General features: G+C 40.5%; 1 protein-coding gene and 1 long non-coding RNA gene across 8 annotated transcripts in view; one reads left to right on the top strand and one right to left on the bottom strand.

Annotated features, from left to right (window-relative positions):
- LOC112847695 (uncharacterized) overlaps positions 1 to 18,902 on the top strand; it is a 41,361-nt gene extending 22,459 nt beyond the window's left edge. Inside the window, exons 3-4 of the long non-coding RNA XR_003221420.1 lie at positions 18,390 to 18,666; positions 18,844 to 18,902. This is a non-coding gene — a long non-coding RNA (uncharacterized LOC112847695). The remainder of the gene's footprint in view (positions 1 to 18,389; positions 18,667 to 18,843) is intronic.
- The window catches only part of tanc2b (tetratricopeptide repeat, ankyrin repeat and coiled-coil containing 2b), a 163,547-nt gene that overhangs the window by 86,185 nt on the left and 57,259 nt on the right, over positions 1 to 20,103 (bottom strand). The window lies entirely within an intron of this gene.

Genomic DNA, 20,103 nt, shown 5'->3' with positions numbered 1-20,103 from the left:
CTCCCGTACTTCATCAGAAAGACAGACTATATGCGAGCGAGGATAATAAAACATCCTGAAATCTATTTAACACATCATAAATTACACCATCTTGTCCTAATTTTCCAAAACAGAGACCAATTCATAGTGTTAGAAATAATAAACTTCACATTTCAAAAATGCAAATGCCAAGAAGTGAATCAGTGCTGCGTGCCTGTAGAGAGCAACAAATGCGACTGCCAAGCTACAACAGATGATGTCACCAGAGAGGACGCTGGGATATGATTGCTCAAAGGCCTCGTATTTAAACAAAACTCAAATGCACCATGGGGAATCATAAAGTTGCAGAGGTCTATGCATGCTGAAGGTCCTTAACTAAAGGTTCTGTTGACTGAATTATTAATGGTTAGCTCTATAAAATGAGTTGGTCGTACCAACTATGATATTAGAAAACATTCAAATTGGAGTGTTGCAAATGAGAAACCTGCAGGAAATCCAAGCACTCAAGAGGCTGGATAAAGTGAACATTTGGCATTTGCTGAATAAATGAGTCAAGTGATTGTGAAAATTGCTGTCTATTAAGTTTCTGCCAGTCAAATAAACATATAATTTATTAATCAGCGAATGGTTTTAGCACTAACTGCACAAGTAGGACACATTTTTTTGGCAGACATTCAGCATGAACCGTACTATCATTACCATCCAACTGAGCACTAGACCCAGTTTAACTACTACGGCTGTGTTATGGCCCTAAAAATAAAAATCACTGGCTACTTATTTAATTCTTTATAAGGTCACACACTAATATCTAATTTATTTTGATGACGGCACACTTAAATAAGTTTATGCAATGCCACTACGTTCATTTCTGTCCAGAGTTGTATTCATTTTTCACTAAGGTCTTGTACTGATGATGTAAGAGATGGACCACTTTGGAAAGTATTCTCCACACATCCCACAGGTTCTCACTGGGGTTAAGGTCTGGACTGAACCACTCTTTCACAGTTTAATACAACTGACTCCTGGCATTGTCATCTTTGAATATGAAAAAAAAATCCACTGATGGAAAAATCTTGCCATTTGGTGGTCATGTGGTCAGCTGACCTCAATGTTGCTGAACTTTGACCTTTTCAACTGAAGCATCCCCATATCAGAAAATAGTGAGTACTACAGAGACATGAACACGAACAGGAACAGCTGGAGACATCCTGCACTTCTTTGAAGCCTGCTTGAATTCCCCCCCATGTGGCGCATGCACATTTGCTTCATTGTAATGTAAAGTCTCTGTGGATGAGTCTGTGCAGTCCCTCATGCTCACCAAGCTCATGGTGAAATTTACATCCCAAGCAGAACCTAGTGGCCTTGCTAACATGCGAAGTATAGTCAAGGCCTTTCCCTGGTGCACCCTTCACTCTTGAAGGTAAATGTGGACTCAGCAGTCCACGTGACCTTTTTTCATTGCTGTAAAGTCTAATCTTTATGCTCCTCAGCAAAGTGAAGCTCCCCCCCCCGCCCAATTAGCCTTACTGACAAGTGGCTTTCTTAAAGCTACACAGCTGTTCAGTCCCAGTTCCTTGAGTTCTCTTTGCATCGAGTGTGTGTAAATGTTCTTTCTCCTATTATCGAACACAGTCATGGTATCTACCTTTATTTTAGCATTTGATCACGAATCAGGATCATTCCAAAGTTTTGTTTCTGATCACATTTCCTTTTCAAAGGTGATCAACACCATCTTCCCAAGTGTTCATAATGTTTTGGACACTTTTTGATCCAATTTGTGTGCCCGTTTGCTTTTTAAATTTATTTGGCCTTGTGGCCATCACACAGCCAAATCATCCTCCTGTTGCCCTTTTAAAATGAGTGATAAATGGTGTGGTGTGTTTCTTCTGCATTAGCATGTTTTGGAAAAGCTTGCATTTGAAGCTTGATGTTGAAACCACAGCTACTTGTCTGCTGTGCTTTTCAGTTTGAAACCAATTTTATACCTGTGTTGGTCCAAATAGCTATTTATACCTCAAACACTCAAAATAGCTGAGTGAGATACTCGTCCTCTTGTTGATGGCTAAAGTGATCAATTAATCATTAAATCATTTCAGGCCATATGCTACAGTGTGCGAGTCCCAGAAAAACTCTGTGCTCCTCAGGTTTGACTTTCATTTAGGGCAGATTTAATCAGATTCACAACAAAGTGGAGCAACTTAATGAATCACAACACCACAGTGTGCTGCAGGGAGCCATATGTGAGCACAGACATCTGCTCACTTGTAAAGTTGGTGGGTATCTTCATTAGTGCCAGCCTCAGTGTACGCTAACATGAAAATGCATAGGATCACACACACATGCATGCGTGCGCACACACACGTACTGTAAGAAGGCTTCTCAAATGACCTCTGTCCACTGCTGTAGTGAGCCAATCCTGGTCTACCACAGGAAGTGGACTGTTCTGACATCCTGCCAAAGTGAAACATTAGGGAACCACATCCAAATCCCAACAGACACACCACACACACGCACTTACTGTACATGCACTGCTATGCACAACAGAAGCACACATTTTATACTGAAAGACCAAAAAAATCTTTACATGGCATGCTTGAATCGATGTTCATTTAGATTTCAACAAAGACTAAGATAGTTGAATAAAAAGGAAAATTCAAATCAGACTACTGAATAACATCTTAGGCAGAAAAAAATGCAAATGTGAAGGTTAAACACTGTTCATTAACGAGCCATTTTCTCCGAGAGAATTGCTGCTCACTGGATATTTTCCATTCTTTTTCAAACCATTCAGTGTAAACCCTTGAGACGGGTTGACAAGCAGTTGGCCATTTCATTAGGTATACCTAATGAAATGGCCGTGGTTGTATTTTCCACCTAATATCTACAACTTGACAGAGAAACAAGTGCTTTGTAGCGAAGGGTAGCTAAATAACATCTTTAAACTGACAGTTAGCCGTCACTCTACTTTAATAACAAGTGATTAACTAGTTTCACTGACTAGTATTTCTCAAACGAAACTAGTGAGGGCGCCAAAAACTTCCTCACATCCCAGTTTAATTGCTTAATTTGTACAGAAATCATAAGTGTCACCTCTTACTTTCCACTGCTATAAGCCATAGCTATAATAATCTGAAATATAACTACCTCCAGCTGGATAAGTATGGAAGCCCACTTCTGAATCAGCTATTCTAACATTCGTTTTGACAAACCACAGATGATTGAGGGAAACGCAGCAGGACCACAAAATCATATAGAGAACAAAAATACACCAGCAGACATACACAGCAGTACATTTGGACACTTGCTTTCAAACTGTGGGCATTTCTCAAGATGAAATACTAACTCGATAAATGTAAAGTATTCATGTTTATGTTGTAAATGTAAAAAGAGATTACAGTCAGAAGGCTTAGCTCATCAGGACTGTGTAGGTGTGATTTTATCAAATCTTTTGAGACCACAGGATTAATAGGTTGTTTGAGAAAAAAATGCTTAATTTTATCCACTTCCAGCTTTTCTACTTAAAGATTTGTTAGCTTTAGATGATAAACAGCATCATGAACCTAATATCTATGCATTTTGCAAAGTTTTTTATGACCTCATAGAAATTATAATGGCCATTTTCTTATTCTGACACCGATTAATTGAGCAATAATCTGAAAAATGAGACCTAAAAAACCACAAAACCCATATATTTTCATACATGCATACCTTAGTTCACTTTAACGTTAGCCACCTAGCTGGCACTGACACCTGTCCCTCCTTAAACACATACACATTAACAAGATTACATCCACTAGAATCTTTGGTAAACACCATTAAGGCTGTGCTGCTCAATGCCTCAACCTTGTGGTGATTTTAAAGCAATACGAGAGGAGGGATGAGGCACAGAGCGAGGTGCACTGAACTGTTTGTCACTGGCTCTATTACCTGCAGTGACAGGGCAAAAGACAATCCTGTCAGCTCTTAAGCAGTCTTATATCAAGGGAGGACAAACTGCACCAGATATGAAGACTCCCAGCAGAGGAAATAGTGTTTGTGGGAACAGTACATTGTAGGTAAGAAGGGGCCTTAGAGTGCGGACCAGGAGTTTCACAAGCTGTTAACTGTGTTTAGGACAATGCCCATATCAGCTCTGATTTAATGTGCAGATCGCTCTGTTTTACAAGCAAGAAGGCTAAAGGGAGAAAAAGGCAAGCTAGCCAGCTTGTGAGCAAGAAAAGTGGTGTACTGTGTGGGTAGTAGACACTTCTGAATGTTTCTCATGATTACTGCCTACTGATGAGAATAATGCTGCAAAAACTAAATGTTTAAAAAACAGAAAACGTACAGTCTTAGTACTGAATGCACAAAGTGGATCTGTAGGCTGCGCAGTAGACTTTATGCATTTTTTAAATTACATCTATATTTAAGCCTGCAGTTTTGGGACTATAGAGAATTTGGACATCAGCAGTATCGTATCAATTCTACTCAAGTAACATATTTCACAAAAAGGGGAAATCTATCTACACATAAAAGGCATAGTGTGTCCTTATCAGCACTCTCTTTGTGGTCTGATCAAAAGCACTGCTAATAAATAGTAATAGCGATTCTTGTGGCAAGACCCAGCTCAGCAGCTGCATCGATCTTTTATACAGAGTTGATGAAAAATACTCATCATGAAAACCTATTTTTACAGCTTACTTCTTCTTTAATTGAGTGACTATGCTCTTGTCAACACATTGTTTTCCCAAAAAAGATGACATCCATGTAACATCCTTGTTTTCATGTGTCCTAAACATGAAACAGTGCATGCGGGGTCCCACTGGGATCAGTCCTTGGACCTGTTTTGTTTTATCTATCTCTGTTGTCTCTTGGACATATAATCTCCCAGTAATGATGACTGTCAATTATACATTAGGGAAAAAAACACAAAAATTTATTTTCCTGCTTCACTGCATTAAAGGTGACTTTAATTTCTTGCAGCTGAACTCAGATAAATTCCTTGTTATTGGTACTAATGATTTCTAATGGTTACCAAAAGCAATCTTAAATTTGGGAATACGCTTTGATCAACAGCTCAGTTTCAAGAAGCACCTCAGTCTTTCTATTTATAGATTAGATATAGATATAGATACTAATATTGTCAACATCCATCCACACCCTCATCTTCTTCCAATTACTATTGCAACATATTGTATGCATGATTAAAGAGCTGGGAACGCATCTCTTCAGTCTTCACACAACTCACTGAAAAATAAGATTTAAGATTTTACTGATTCCTTTTAAATTACTACATGATTTGCCTGCACTTTATATATGTCGGAACTACTAACACTTTATATTGCACTCAGATTTTCAGATCTGGGGATCAACTGCTGCCACAGGTTCAAAAATCCAGCCTTAAAGCAAAGCAGTGACTGAGCTTTTACTGTTTTAACAGTCTGGACAAAGCTTCCTCCGATTCCAGTTACGGACAGGATTTTTTCATATAAATTTATAAAACCTTTTCAAAGCTTTACCACTTCCTTTATTCTGGTCTTACTTTAATTTCTCCTTTTCCTCCCATTTTATGCAGTCTGGAATACTTTAATGCTTTTTTACATTGTAACTCTGGCGGTTGTTATTATTTGTAAATTGGGCCCAATTTCCTTTTTTAAAAGTACCAAAGGAAAACAAAGAGAACTTCATTTCCAAGCTAAGAGCACTACAAGTAATGCAGATTAATCCTTGCTGCTTGTTGCTTCCCCCTCATTTGTTGTTCCTACATATTGGTTTACCTGCTGAGGGCATGCTGTAAATCAGAGGCATCTTCCAATTTACCAAGCAGCAGCAGATGCAATAAAGAAGAAATATCCTTATAACCCAGTCATGCCCAAAGCACTACAGGAGTATCTCTCTGTGTCCTGTTGTTATATAACTGTTGATTACCCAGGGGCTATGACAAATTCAAATGCAGGGCTTTTTTTTAGCTGATACTACTACTGCTGCACTTTTTTATGCCTCACCTGTGTTCCCAGCTACAACGACCTGTATTACACAACACAGCTAGAGTTATTTTGGAGAAGTGCTGGGCTAATGGTAACCAATTTTTATATGAAATCTTATCTTGAAAAGAAAATGGTAGGTGGAGCTGCACAACTTCAGCATGCTATTCTAGCCTCAAAACTTTTTAGCCATCTTGGCTTCATAAATTAACCAAAAGCTGAACAAATACATATTTATCAAATCAGCCTTTGACATTTTTGGGGGATATCTTAGTAGGTAAAATTAATGAAATCTGTTTGTCTGCTTACTCCTGACACCCAGGTACACCTTAGGCCCCAGGAAGGTTCTTATCTGTATCATATATTATGGCATCATCATGTTGTCTAGCACTGCAGCGTACCCACAAAATGGACTAATTTTTATACAAATTATCCCACATTTTATATTGACTTTATAAGCCAGATCTATCACCTAATAAGTTTTTATTTGTAACCTCTATCAGTGCAATTGAGGACGTGAGTTTTCCAAGTGCTCAAACATATTGTACTGTGGCACATGCTAGTTTTAAGTTATGTAGATTGACATGAAGCCTTGTACTGTTTGACTTGTTTAATTTGTATTAACCAACTACATCTTAGTACATATTTATTTTACACCTTTAATACAGTAGCATGTGCTATTGAGGTTAGCAATACGTAGAGAAAAAATACACATAAATTCTCTTTTGGCTGCTTCATTGTAGCAGAAATAGAGTGAGACCACCACCACCCCCGTATCTGGGCACCAGTATAGCTCACTGGGCTGCAGGTAACCCAGGCTGCCCCGGGCCACTTTCTGTGTGTAATTCCCCATGCTCTGTCTTCTTCCTTTCCTGTCTGCTCTACAGTTTTCTTGAAAAATAAAGGTAAAATATTTAATCTTAAGAAATAACACGTCACCATATGATCAACCACAACACATTTAAAACTATATTAGTCTATAACACTCATCCCTACAAGGGCCTTTAAGAATCACACAGTTTATGCCACAAATTCTGCAGGTTAGAAATGACTTCTAATCTCTTGGAAGTCATTTATAACCTGCTTAGAGTCTCATCATGTTGTTTAAGTATAGCAAATGTAATGATCAAAATGTAGCATATTTAAATTCTTAAGAATGCGATGATGATGTAATCTTATCAACTTCCTGTTCAAAGTTTTAATGACTATATAGACTGTCATCACCAGATGCTTGATTGGTGTAGATGCTGCTTGTCCTCATTACACAATAACTTAAATGTAAAAGAAACTCAGTCTTCATGCAGTCTGAAATACTAGACAGCCTCTAATAAGCCTAAATGTATGTAAATATGAGCATCCACAATAAGCTGATCCGTGGAGGCCTTGCCCCACAGCCAACAGGATTCAAAGGCTCCGCTGCCAACATGATGGTGTCAGACACCACAGGACAGCCCAGAGGCTTCAGAACTATGTTGGCAGCACAAAAGGGCACCTACAAAACATTAAGCACGCATCTTAAATACTGTGGCCAATTGCTGTAATGTGGAACATTAACGCTCAATTGGAGTGATATTTTTGGCCACATGGTAAATTAAGTCCAATATTCCATTTCAGTTCTGTTTTTGGTCTCTAACAACTGCTGAGGGAAATATCAGGCTTTTCTGTTTTCTGTGTGTTTGCCATTTTGTGATGAGCAGGTGCTGTAGAGTAGATTTTTTTTAACCTTCACTGAAAAAAGATGCAGGAAGCCCAACATAGTGATAGATGGGATTAAACCCATGCCGAGAAATTGCAGCAAGCTGAACAATAAGATGAAACTTACAGGTAAGTTTGAGGGAGCTGAGGGGAGCCAATTTGCAGGTGATAGTTCTCCATAGGTTCAACAACAAGAACATACTTTCCCATTATTGCTTATGAACACCATCCAACCATCCATTTCCTGCCACTTATCCATGTCCAGGTCTATGCAGACACTCTCAAGCCTCCCTCTCCCCATCCGCCTTCTCCACCTAGGCGGAACACCAAGGAGTTCCCAAGCCAGCCAAGCGATATAATCTCTACACCATCCTGGGTCTGCCCTGGGGCCTACTCTCAGTTGGATATGCCCAAAACACCTCACCTCACCCAGGAGGCATCCTAGTGAAGATAGCCGCATCACCTTGACTGGCTTCTTTTATTATGAAGTAGCAGTGACTCTACTCTGAGCTGATCCTGGATGACCGAGCTCTTCACCCTGACTACAAGGAAGGATTCTGATTTCTGCCATCTGTATCCGCAATCAGCACTCACAGCTCGTGGCCATAGATGAGTAGGAACACATGTCGACCAGTGTATCTGGTTCTGCTTTTGATTACAGATGCTTTAAATAGGAAATGAGTAATGAGTACAAAGCTGATGTAAGACATTTTATAAGTTTCCATTTGTATTTAAGCAGATCTCAAAAATAAATGCTTACTCTTGTAAGGCTCAGTCGGGGTTAGGCATTTGTTTTAGTAAAAAGAGGAAGGTTACTTTGCCATCAAACTTAAAAATCAAGCACTGATGAGGCTCTAACCAAAATACATCAGTATGGTAATGTGTGTGTTTACCTCGAGCATGACCTGTAATCGTCTCTAACAAAAAGACAGACACAAAAAACAAAAAAAAGTTTTTTGGCTTAAAATAACACATGCCTCCTCCCACCTTCCAGAAAAGCCCAAAGCCTGTGACCCTGGCCACCGAGGTGTATCTGGAGGACAGCGAGCAGCACGGTGGTGGCGCCAGGCCAGAGAAGTGACGCATATTTGAGTGGCTGAGTGCGTCAGGCTCTGGCTGACAGCACCACGACTCAGCAGTGTCCTGGATGGATGGAGGTGTTATGATGGAGGAAGCAGGGAGAGTGTGTATGCGTGTAACCAAGAGACAGTGAGTGGGAAAAAAAAGAGAGAGAGCGAGAACGAAAGAGAGTGATATGCCCCGACTCCCACACTGCCATCCGATGCCGAGAAAAGCTGCGTCGCAGCACTGAGTGGGAGGTCTTCGTTTTAAATACATAAATAAATAAATAAAAGAAAATGAATACAAGTCTGGAAAAAAGAGAGAGAGAGAGAGAGAGAGAGACCACATGAAGCATCTCCTACCTTTAGTCTGACACACCACTGGGGTTACATCACAGAGCAGAGAAGTGAAAAGCATACAGCAAAAATAAACCAAACGGAAATGGAAGTGTTATAAAGGTTTTGCTTTGGCTGCTTTGAGACTCGGCGAGAACAAAAAAGGATGAGCAGCGAAATGAAAAACAGTTGATGGCTTCTAGTCTGCCTTGAGGTGTTTCACTGAAGAGTAATGCTTTTGTTTCTTTTCATTTCTTATCCTCGACGAGCGAATGGACCACGAAAAATGAAGAGCAGGCATCCCACCGGTACCACCTACCCTAGTTTAATTGCCCACTGTCCCGTGTTCTTTCCATCACTATTCCAGTCAATTTTAATTGAACCTTTAGTATTAGCAGGTTGAGCCAAGCGGTCAGTCACTCCCACCCCCCCGAGTCGATCAGAAAATGACAAAAAATGAAATCCACATTATATTTTCTAAGACTGAGCCAAAGGCGATGTCCTTAGATTATTGTTTTGTCTGACCAACAGTCCAAAACTCCAAAATATTACTTCAAATCCTATTTTATTCTGTAGTTTTTTGACTACTTATCAAAAGATTCAGTGTGAGGTTTGCAGTTTGATTCCCAGTTCCTCCTTTCTGTAGAATAAAGCACCCTCAGGTGCGGACAAACTAAAGCAGTTTCTGATGTCCAGGAAGTACTTGGTATCACAGCTCTGTTGCTTTTGCAGCAGCATGTGAATGGATGAAAGTCCAAAAAAAGCAAAACAAACTGCGCCTCCTCACAAAAAGGAGCATTTAATGACAAACCTTGTTGCCACCCTGAAGGAGACTGACTACTAGTGGGTTACGCGTACCAGCAGTGACAAGCACAGTAGCAAAAAAAGCACAACTAAAATCAGAAAAATCAGTCGGGTTGGATAAGCAGGCACTACAAAGCTCCACTAGCAATCAAACAATAACATCAGAACAATGAGTGATGAGCAAATTACTTTATATGTAGATAGGGCTTTAAGTATGGAAGCACGGACACAACATAAGTCTTAAGCTTAATTATGGTTAGTCTGCTAGCCACTGATAAAATACAGTAAGAAATGGGAGGCCTGCTTTTGAAATAATAACCCATATTTCTATGACAAACATGCCTTTGTTATTGTTTTAAACTGTACACAAGCTGTGCAATAACTTACAGTGACATGGCTCAGAAAACTGTAGATCAATCAATTTGGTGATCAATTATTTTAGGATTGTTGAGAGAACCTACTGAAGCGGCTGCTGAGGAAACCTGATTTGTTGTTGTTTGTTGTTCCAGTGCAGCACTAAGAGCAGCATCACCTCTAGTTTCCTTTGACCTCGGGCTGTCCACAGCGAGAGGAGGGGTGTCTGCGACTCCTGCTAGGGTTGCAGATGCCGCTCTCTGCACCGACGAAGAGTGTTTAATGAGAAACGCTATGGATCGTGATGAATTCACGCAGAGAGGTTAGAGAGAAGAGCTCCCGCTGCAGTTAGTGCTTCTTCATTATGATGGGAGATATTTACAGCCTATCGAAATTACTCTTGAATGACAGTCATTACCATACAGCAGCTTAAAGAGGAACACTGCTAAATTTGAACCTTTTTCACATTGCTTAGGGGCCCTGTCTGCAGTGTGGGGATTTGTAAGCTTCACAGCAAAACCAGGAATGTGCAGAGAAGTTTGTAACATACCCTCATCTTGCATTTTGCCAGCTCCACGGAGAATGAAGACGTAATGGATTCCTAAAAGTTCAAAATCAACAATTCTGCCAAAGAAAATGCTGAAACACAACACCAGACGAGGAGAAACTGCCCATTTTATTTTGTAAGCAACTGTGCAGACATCACTTATTGAAAAGGTACGCATTAGTTTGCCTGGAGCACCAATTATTTTTCCTGTCTACCTCTGCCTTTTCAGAGAGAATAAAATTAGATTTCTCAAATGAAAATGCAATGACCTGAAATTATACGCCATTTTAAAATGCAGAGGGAACACGGCTTGTGATAAAATATAAATTTAATAAAATTCAGATGACCAGCGCAATATTCAGTGTTGATAACACAGCTCAAGGCTGCGGTTTAATACACACTTTATTACGTACATCTGTTCAACTCCTCATTAACATGAATATTCCATCAGCCAATCACACGACAGCAACTCACTTCATTTAGGCATTCTGACATGGGCAAGACAACCTGCTGAAATTCAAACAGAGCATGAGAATGGAGATGAAAGGTGATTTAGGTCACTTCGAACATGGTTCAGGGTGTTAGACAGGCTGGTCGTTCAGAGTATTTCAGAAACTGGTGATGATTTACTGATTTTCCCACAGAGCCATGTCTAGGGTTTGCAGAAGGTGGTCTGAAAAAAGGAAATATCCAGTGAGCAGCAATTCAGTGGGAGAAAATGCCTTGTTGGTGCCGTAGGTCAGAGGAGAATGGCCAGACTGCTTCTTGCTGATAGGAAGGGAACAATAACCCAAACAACCACTCATTACAACCAAGGTACGCAGAAGAGCCCATTAATCATCGAAACAGATGGGCTACAGCAGTGGCCCACATGGATGTCACTCCTGTCAGCTTAGGCTTGAAAACTGAGGCTACAATTAAAAACAGAAGATTGGACAAACATTGCCAGGTCTAATTAATTGTGTTTCTGCTTATAACATGACAGGATCAATCCATTCTGGCTTGCAGCAAAGGTTCAGGCTGCTGGTGGTATAATGGTGTTGGGGATATTGTCTTGGCATGCTTAGGTCGCTTTCGTAACAACTGAGCATCATTTAAATAGCACAGTCTACCTAAATACTATTATTGACCATGTTATTCCCTTTATGACAGGGGTGCCCAACTCCAAGCTTCAGGGGCCGGTGTCCTGCAGGTTTTATATGTGTCTTTGACCCAACACAGCTGATTCAAATGGCTAAATGAGGCCTGGCAATGAACTAATCATTTGATTCAGGTGTGTTGACCCAGGGTGACATGTAAAACCTGCAGGACACCGGCCCTCGAGGCCTGGAGTTGGACACCCCTGCTTTATGACAATAGTTTCCCCATTTTCTGATAACTGGATAGCCCAGGGGTGGGCAATCTCAGTCCACGAGGGCCGGTGTCCCTGCAGGTTTTAGATCTCACCTTGGGTCACCACACCTGAATCACATGATTAGTTCGTTACCAGGCCTCTGGAGAACTTCAGGACATGTTGAGGAGCTAATTTAGCCATTTAAATCAGCTGTGTTGGTTCGAGGACACATCTAAAACCTGCAGGGACACCGGCCCTCGTGGACTGAGATTGCCCACCCCTGGGATAGCCCACCATGTCATAAAGCACAAACCATCTCAAACTGGTTTCTTGAACAGAACATTGGGTTCACTGTGCTCAAATGCTACACAGAGTCACCAAATCTCAATCAAATGGAGATTTGGTGACACGGGAGATATGCATTTTTAAGTACAGCCAGCAAATCTGTAGCAAACTGTGTAGTGTTGTCATGTCAATATGGATGTTTCCAGCACCTTGTTGAATCTGTGCCACAATGAATTACAGCAGCTCCAAAGGCAACCAGGGGTCCAACTCAGTACTAGCAAGATGTACATAATAAAGTGGCCCATTTAAACTCCTCTGGTAAAGAAACTGGTACTTACAGTGTTTTTTCAACACTACAAACTACCTTCACCCATCCATACACACATTCATGCAGTGTTTTCTTCTATGCCTTTAAGCACTTTTTATTTAATCACACACACAAACACCAATGAATGGTGTTCAGTATCTTGCCCCCCCAAAACCACATCTATATGCAGACTGTATGAGCCAAAATTAAAATGACTGAGCTTCAAATGACCCTCCCTACCTCCTGAGCTGCAGCCATCCTCAATAGCTTCTCTCATGGAGTCATACAGGTTATTTTGCTCTCCATGCACTGTCTACATGCATTATGAATAATTATTTTGTTGAGTGGCCATTTGGTGATTTTCATTTTGAAGAGCAATAGCCGGAAAATGAGTCATGCTTTCATAGAATTTCAACTAATTGAGGGATCCTGCACCACCGTAAAACTTTCAAAAGAACAACAAGCACAAACACAGAATCCCATTTGCAGGATAGGAACTACTCTCAATAACAGAATGCAATTACTTTTTTAGTTATAGTGATTTTATACCTTTTTATTTGGGCCTCAGCCACAGAGTGCACTTCTGCTGGTGGAACACCAGGTAAATGCCGAACAAATAACAGGTACAAAAAAAAAAACAACCTAGCATACAGCATGTCTAAAATGGCCAGAAACACAAAAACAGGACTAAAGAGGTTGTTTGATGTTGGACTGAAAAGGGACGACGGCAGACGAGTGAAGCGTCATTTTGTTTTCTCTCCATTTTGGAAAAAGGAGAGATAGCTTTCAACCTGTTGGGCAGGGTAACAATTAGCGAAAGAAAATGAAAAGAGAGGAAAAGATGCAGAAACAAAGCAAGGTGGCCATTGACTGTGTGGCCATAGTAACAGATGAAGCAATGAGGGTGGAGGGAGGTGAAACAGAAAGACGGCACAGGCTGTCCTTGCTACTGCACCCTCTTCCACAGCGCTCTGTTATTCTTATCGTATGTTTGCCCACAGCGATGCAATAATTCACTCTGCTCTCAGTGTCATTGCGATGATAGGAGAGGGAAGAACTACATATACCCCACACACACACACACGCACAAAGATTATACCCTTAGTTGCATTGGAGATAGGTCTACAACTGCAAACAAGAAGACCTAAATAATGAAGTACACATTAAATATAAAACAGACTGGGGGATTGAAGAGCCAACAGCAAAGCTTACACGTAGTAGGACGAAAGTAGGCTACAGCATGTGGCTGGATGTCTCATCATCAACATGAAAGCTAGACTCTATTAAACCCTATGTGTGCTGATGTGGGCTATATTTAGTGTTCAAACATTAATATGCACATATGCTAACAGAACCCACCTCTCAGCTTATATTTCTATATATAGATATATTGACAGAAATTTGAGGCCATGGCATTTAATCTGGGGGATGTTATGACCTTATGCTATGGATTTATTTCATATTAGGTTCACTTTTACTTTTATATTTTTGCATTTTATCGTTTATTTTGTTTCTACTAATTATATTTCTTTGTTCCAAATATAGCATTTAATGCATTATTTGTTATCTATATATATTAAAAAAATAATTGTTTATGTTTCCTATTGATTTTTATTTATATTTTTCATTGTCTTGTTTACTGGCTTAACTATAATTGTCACAGTAATGTTAAATTTTATTTCTTCTGTCATCTTATATGTTCTACTTTTGTTTATATATTTTTTTTAAAGACACTGAAGTCTTTATTTCATTGACCTATATTTATACATGTCCTTTACTGTAATGTTACCATTGTTACAATTTTTATTAGTTGTTTTTCTTATTTTATCTTACAAAGAGATACACCTATGGTGGTAAACAGAGTTCAGTGACAGAGGTAACGTTTTAAATTTCAGGCAACATAACTGTCAAACGTGTGGACAAAACCAGAATACTGTACTGATTTAAATAATCCTAGGGCCAGAAGATCATTTAAAATAAAACTGTTGTTTTTCCAAAGTCATTACAATAATGCTGGGGAGGGGGAGGAGGTGCAGTTAGACAATGCTACAAACTCCAGGATGTGGGTCAGTGTGCGTCTGTGAGGGAGATACAAATATTGCTTTTGGCATATCTAGCAGACTGGTCTGACATCAATTTTTTATGCACCGCTTCCAACTGGGCACTTAATACTGTTTGGGTGTAGGTCTCATTGTTTAGCACTAATCTATGAGTACAAGGCTGCTGTTGAAGGATTTTAGCTTGCTCTGATCGTGTGTTTGGATTATTTTGCTTTTCCAAAAGTGAAATATCATTATCAGCTGCTACATATTTTATTTTGTGGTCTATAAGATGTCATCACAGTTTCTTACAGATCGAGGAGTTCATGAAAACAACAATGGCAGATGACTTGAGAGACGTCAAAGTGCTAAAGTCTTTCTACCTGCTTAAGCAAGAATGCATTTCCAGTATTCATGCATATCCAGTTTCACTAAAGCTCAGCAGCCAGTTGACAACTGTTTAGAGACAAGACGCGATCTACGCAACCACCGACCACCAAATGATAAATGGTAAACAGACTGGTTCTTATAGAACGCTTTTCTACTATACATGAGTACTGAAATTGCTTTATACAACTTGCCTTATTCACCCATCCACTGCACTTTAAGTGCTTTCTATCTAAGATTCACACATATTCATGCTCTGATGGATGCGTGAGAGAGAAACTTGGTTAGCATCTTGCCCAAGGGTATTTGGCATCCAGACTGGAGCAGCCAGAGATCAAACCACCAACCTTCCATTTATTGAGATACATTCATCCCTACAGACCGAAGCAATCAAAAGTAGGAATACAGATTTTTACCTAGCAACCTGTGGTCACCAGGAGGTTGCCAACTGGTCTCTATGCCTCTGCAACCAAGCCAACTTATCAAATTTTACAGTTTTACATCTTTTAATTGTTAATTTATTTAAAATTGAAATAAAAAATACAGTAATTACAATAGAAGAAGAGCAACTGACATTTAAGACCCTCAAAGCAGAAAATATTGGCATTTTTGTTCAATAATTTTAAATTAATAATAAAAACATTTCAATTAACTTGTAGATTAATTGAGCACATGTGAGGATGCAGGCATAACGTGTCTTTATATGCAACTTGCACAATCATTAGACCTGTCAAAGCAGATAAGTTCATCCGAAGGCCTGATAAATCTGCCCTTCCAGTAAGTGTCAGCAGGAGTTACATTTATTGAGCATGGCATTCATGGCTGCCACAGATTGGAGAGAAAGACGAAGGAGGGGCAGCAGACAGTCAGACTGACAAGCACAGTTATAGACAGACTGTAGGTTTGAATTCAAAGATGGCACCATAACTGCAATCAAACAGACGCAGTCGGGGAGACGCATATGGACATGCAGCTGGCGTGGGGATAGTCCACGCCTTGGTCCTCCTGTGAAGTGAACCAGTGTTGTGTTTCGCTGTCTTTATCATGTGATGCAAAGCAGCACAATATCCCTCAGTATGTTCAGCTAGCAAGGGCACTTCCTGCTATTCAAAGGCAGACTGCGCTGAACAGCAGTAATGAGCCCATCCACATCAAGAGCCACAATAAAAGCCCAGTTTCCCGACTGGCAAAAACAACAGGATGCTATTGCAGAAGGGGAGCTGATAAGTCCTGTATGGCATCAGAACTTTAAATGGAGGGGGGAAACATGTTATTTCACATTTCACACAGCCAAACACACAATCCAGCAGTCTGATTTGTTCACAAAGGATTTAACGGCTATATATGTGCCAGTGTGTGGTAAGTAAAAAAAGATGAATAAATCTGTGGAAAAAGCAGGACGGAAAGTGACGAGGAACGATGGCAAACGGTTAGCCCCTGTAATAATGAATACAAATGGATGATGAATGGGTGGAATGAGTGGGACTCGACAAAAAGGAAGATGAGGGGGAGTAAGAAAATAACCACTCCAGAAGGAATGAAAAGGACGGAGGAGCAGCAGGACGGCTGTAAAAAGAAGCTGTGATGAAAAATGTTAGCGCATTTGGATTGATGAAAAGAGCCCAGGGAGAAGTAGCAGTGATGAATGGAGAAGACAAAGATGAAGAAGGAAATTACTTTAAGGTGGGAGCACCTGAAAGGCGTGAGGTGGACAAGTTTGGTTATGAGATGATGTGGATAAATTGAGACAGAGGGGGATGGGAGAAAGAGGGGGACGAACTGGTGAAGACTCATTAGCCTACGCAGGATTGGTACATTCAGTCTTTCCCTGCTCTACTGTTTTATCTCCCTCTCTTCTCTCTCCTTTTGTTCTCCAGAAATATCCAAGTGGGTGGGAGAGAGAGTAACGGGGTGTGTGAGAAAGGAGGAGAGAGCTACAGTAAGTGCGATGATGGCAGAGTGAGGGGGACGACAACAGAAAGCGACAGAGGAAGTACATGAGTACAGAGCAGGCCTGCTGTCTTTGAAATATTTTTCCAATATAAAATGCCAATAGTTCGTAAAAGGACACCTGATTTCACAACCAAAACAACTCATTACCTCACTCTCGAGTGTCTTCCAGAGAAGCAACAAGTCTGGCTTTAAATAAAGAGAACTTCCACCAACGCCAGAATAAAACTGTTAAATATGTGAAACATTTTGCTCATTAGGATTCAGGAAAAACAAGCAGTGGCGTTACATCACACATCAAAGCACACGTATTTAATAAGAGAGAGCACTGATCACATGTCACCCATTTTAAAGGTACAGTAGGCAGAAAACACAAAAGGTAGACATGAACTTTAAAGTTAAACATACACACAGGGTGATAAATGAACCACACAACAACAACAGTAGGTCTGGCTGATTTGGGAAAGGATTTATTGCCTTTCATCAACATACCTTCCAATATTTTACAGATAAATCACTGAACTGACAGAGAAAATACTTTGAAATATAGAATTAACTGATCTTTAACTACTCTTCAGCTTCGGCCCTACCCCAACAGTGCTGTTTTCGTCTCCTATCAGCTGGAATAGTTGATGTTCGCGACACTGAACAAAACCTCAGGAGGAATTTCATGAGCTCAGAGGTAAAAATCTTAAGCAATTTAACTACTAGCAATTACCCAAAAGCCGCATTAGTTGTCTGCCAAGTTATCATTGAAGTAGCAGCTAGTGGTTTCTTCTTCGGGCTGGTCCCCTTAGAGGTCACCACAGCAGACAATCTGCCTTCTTCTCACGCTCTCCATAGCATTCCCTTCTGTTACACTAACCCTTTGCATGTCATCCATGAGCCTCCTCTGTGGCCTCTTTTCCCCATATTTAACATCCTTTTCCCAATATATCCACCATCCCTCCTCTGCACTATCTAAAATATCAGCCTTGCCTTTCTAATTCCATCTCCAACCGGAGTTGTCCGTCTCTCACTCCCAATGAAAATCCACCTCCAGCTTGGCTTCCTCTTTTTCTGTTGGTGCACCCTCTATAGCAGGTCTCACTACCATCTTGTAAACCTTGCCTTTCGCTCTAGTCTAATTCATTCTGTCACAAATCACTCCTGAAACTTGTCTCCACCCGCTCCACCCTGACTGCACTCTCCTTCACTTCTCTTGTGCACTCTCCATTGCTTTGGATGGTTGACCCCAGGTTTTTAAACTGATCTACCTTCACTACTTGTGCTACTTGCTACCTTTCAGCCTCTCACTCACACAAACACTCTGTGTTGCTTCTACTGAGTTTTGTTTCTTTTCTCTCCAGAGCATCCCTCCACCTCTCCGGGCTCTCTTCCAGCTGCTCCCTACTCTCACTACAGATCACAATATCATCTGCGAAGATAGTCACACAGAGACTCCTGTCTGACCCTCAGCACTGCAAACAAGAAGGGGCTCAGAGCGGATCCCTGATGCAATCCAACCCCAAGACTAGCAACTGGACAGAAACAGTGACAACCTACCTTAACAATTCTATTTGATCAGCAATGAAAATATGGCACAGAGTTACCAGAAGCACAGCACTAGGCGAGACCAGATTAATAGTAAGTCATCTTTGGGCTTTTGCACTACTTGCCATGTATATACACCTTACAGTTATTACTGTATGTTTTGCTCTACATCAGCTAACTTAAAAATGGTATTTTCAATGATTTCAAAGATGTTTGTATTCTTCTAATCTTTTTTAAATTCCTAATTCTGTGATTTTTTTCCCCCCCTAGGGCAGCGGTCCCCAACCCCTGGGCCACGGACCGATATCTGTGAGTCGTTTGGTACCGGGCTGTGAGAGTTGAGGCTCAGGTGTGAAATTCATGGTTTTCAGGCTTTTTATCATTAACTCAGTTTCCCTGGGTCTTTTCCCATGTGGTAGTTGTGTGTCTTATTTTGAAAGAAATATTTACACGTTACCATAGCGACCAGAGAGCATTAAGGGGCAGAGAGAAGGATGTTACTCTCAATGTTGTTGGTGCAATTCAGGAGGACACTGCTAATAAAGCTACACAATTACACAGTGAATTCGCATTTAATATTATATTTACAAAATACCACAGTTTTTGTCTTGGACGTATCGTTTAATTTTGTTGTAATTACCCGCGACACCTTAAAGGCCGGTCCGTTAAAATAGCGTCTGACATTAAACCAATCCGTGGCGCAAAAAAGGTTGGGGACCGCTGCCCTAGGGTACTGAAATAGGTATTGAGTACTGAGTAAGATCAAAACCGAGGTTGAAATTGTTCTCACAACTTATTTGATGGCTCCGTGCTCAGGTTTAGTTCTTTTTCTGGTTTATTTGCTGTGTATCCACATCTCTGAAAATTACTCAAGACCTTGTTATAATTAATAAATATTTATAACTAAAAAATATCCCTTCATCCTTTTCATATATATAAATATGGAAAAACCCCATACCTAAAGAGGACTGGATGGAGAAGGATGAAAGAAAAATGGCAGAGAGAAGTGACATTATTGTGAGGGAACCAAACACCAAGCAGAGATATCTGCTGTTACTAATAAACCTGAAGACATAAAGAATGACAGATATGAGCTAAAACACCACATTGAATTCCCATTAAGATACAGTATGTTCTCTTTTTACAGCCACCTATCAGACACCTTGGCCTCTCCAGCTCTTTCACTCTGTATTCATATATCTATAAACAGCACACAGTCTCCCTCACACACACGCACACACTGTCCCGGCTAAGGTGTGGCACGATGCCGGCAAGACACTGACTGCCGTGGAAGCCCGGGTCAAGGTGACACCCTGCACAGCAGCCACAATAGAGCAAACAAATCAGTTTCAGAGTGGGTTTGACACATGCTGCCGACACCAGTCAAAAAACAGACACTCAATGCTGCTCTTAAATCACACACTTGAACCCTTCACCTCCCAAAGTACACATTGAGACACCTACACAGTGGCTTCCTGAGATCAAGAGCTGCTCAGACTTGCACCGTGAAATAACAAAAACCCTGCGAAA

This window comes from Oreochromis niloticus, linkage group LG8 (assembly GCF_001858045.2).
Source record: "Oreochromis niloticus isolate F11D_XX linkage group LG8, O_niloticus_UMD_NMBU, whole genome shotgun sequence".
In the NCBI taxonomy this organism is placed as follows: Eukaryota; Metazoa; Chordata; class Actinopteri; order Cichliformes; family Cichlidae; genus Oreochromis; species Oreochromis niloticus.
Note: the sequence above shows the minus strand (reverse complement) of the source record. Positions and strands in the feature narration are given on the sequence as shown.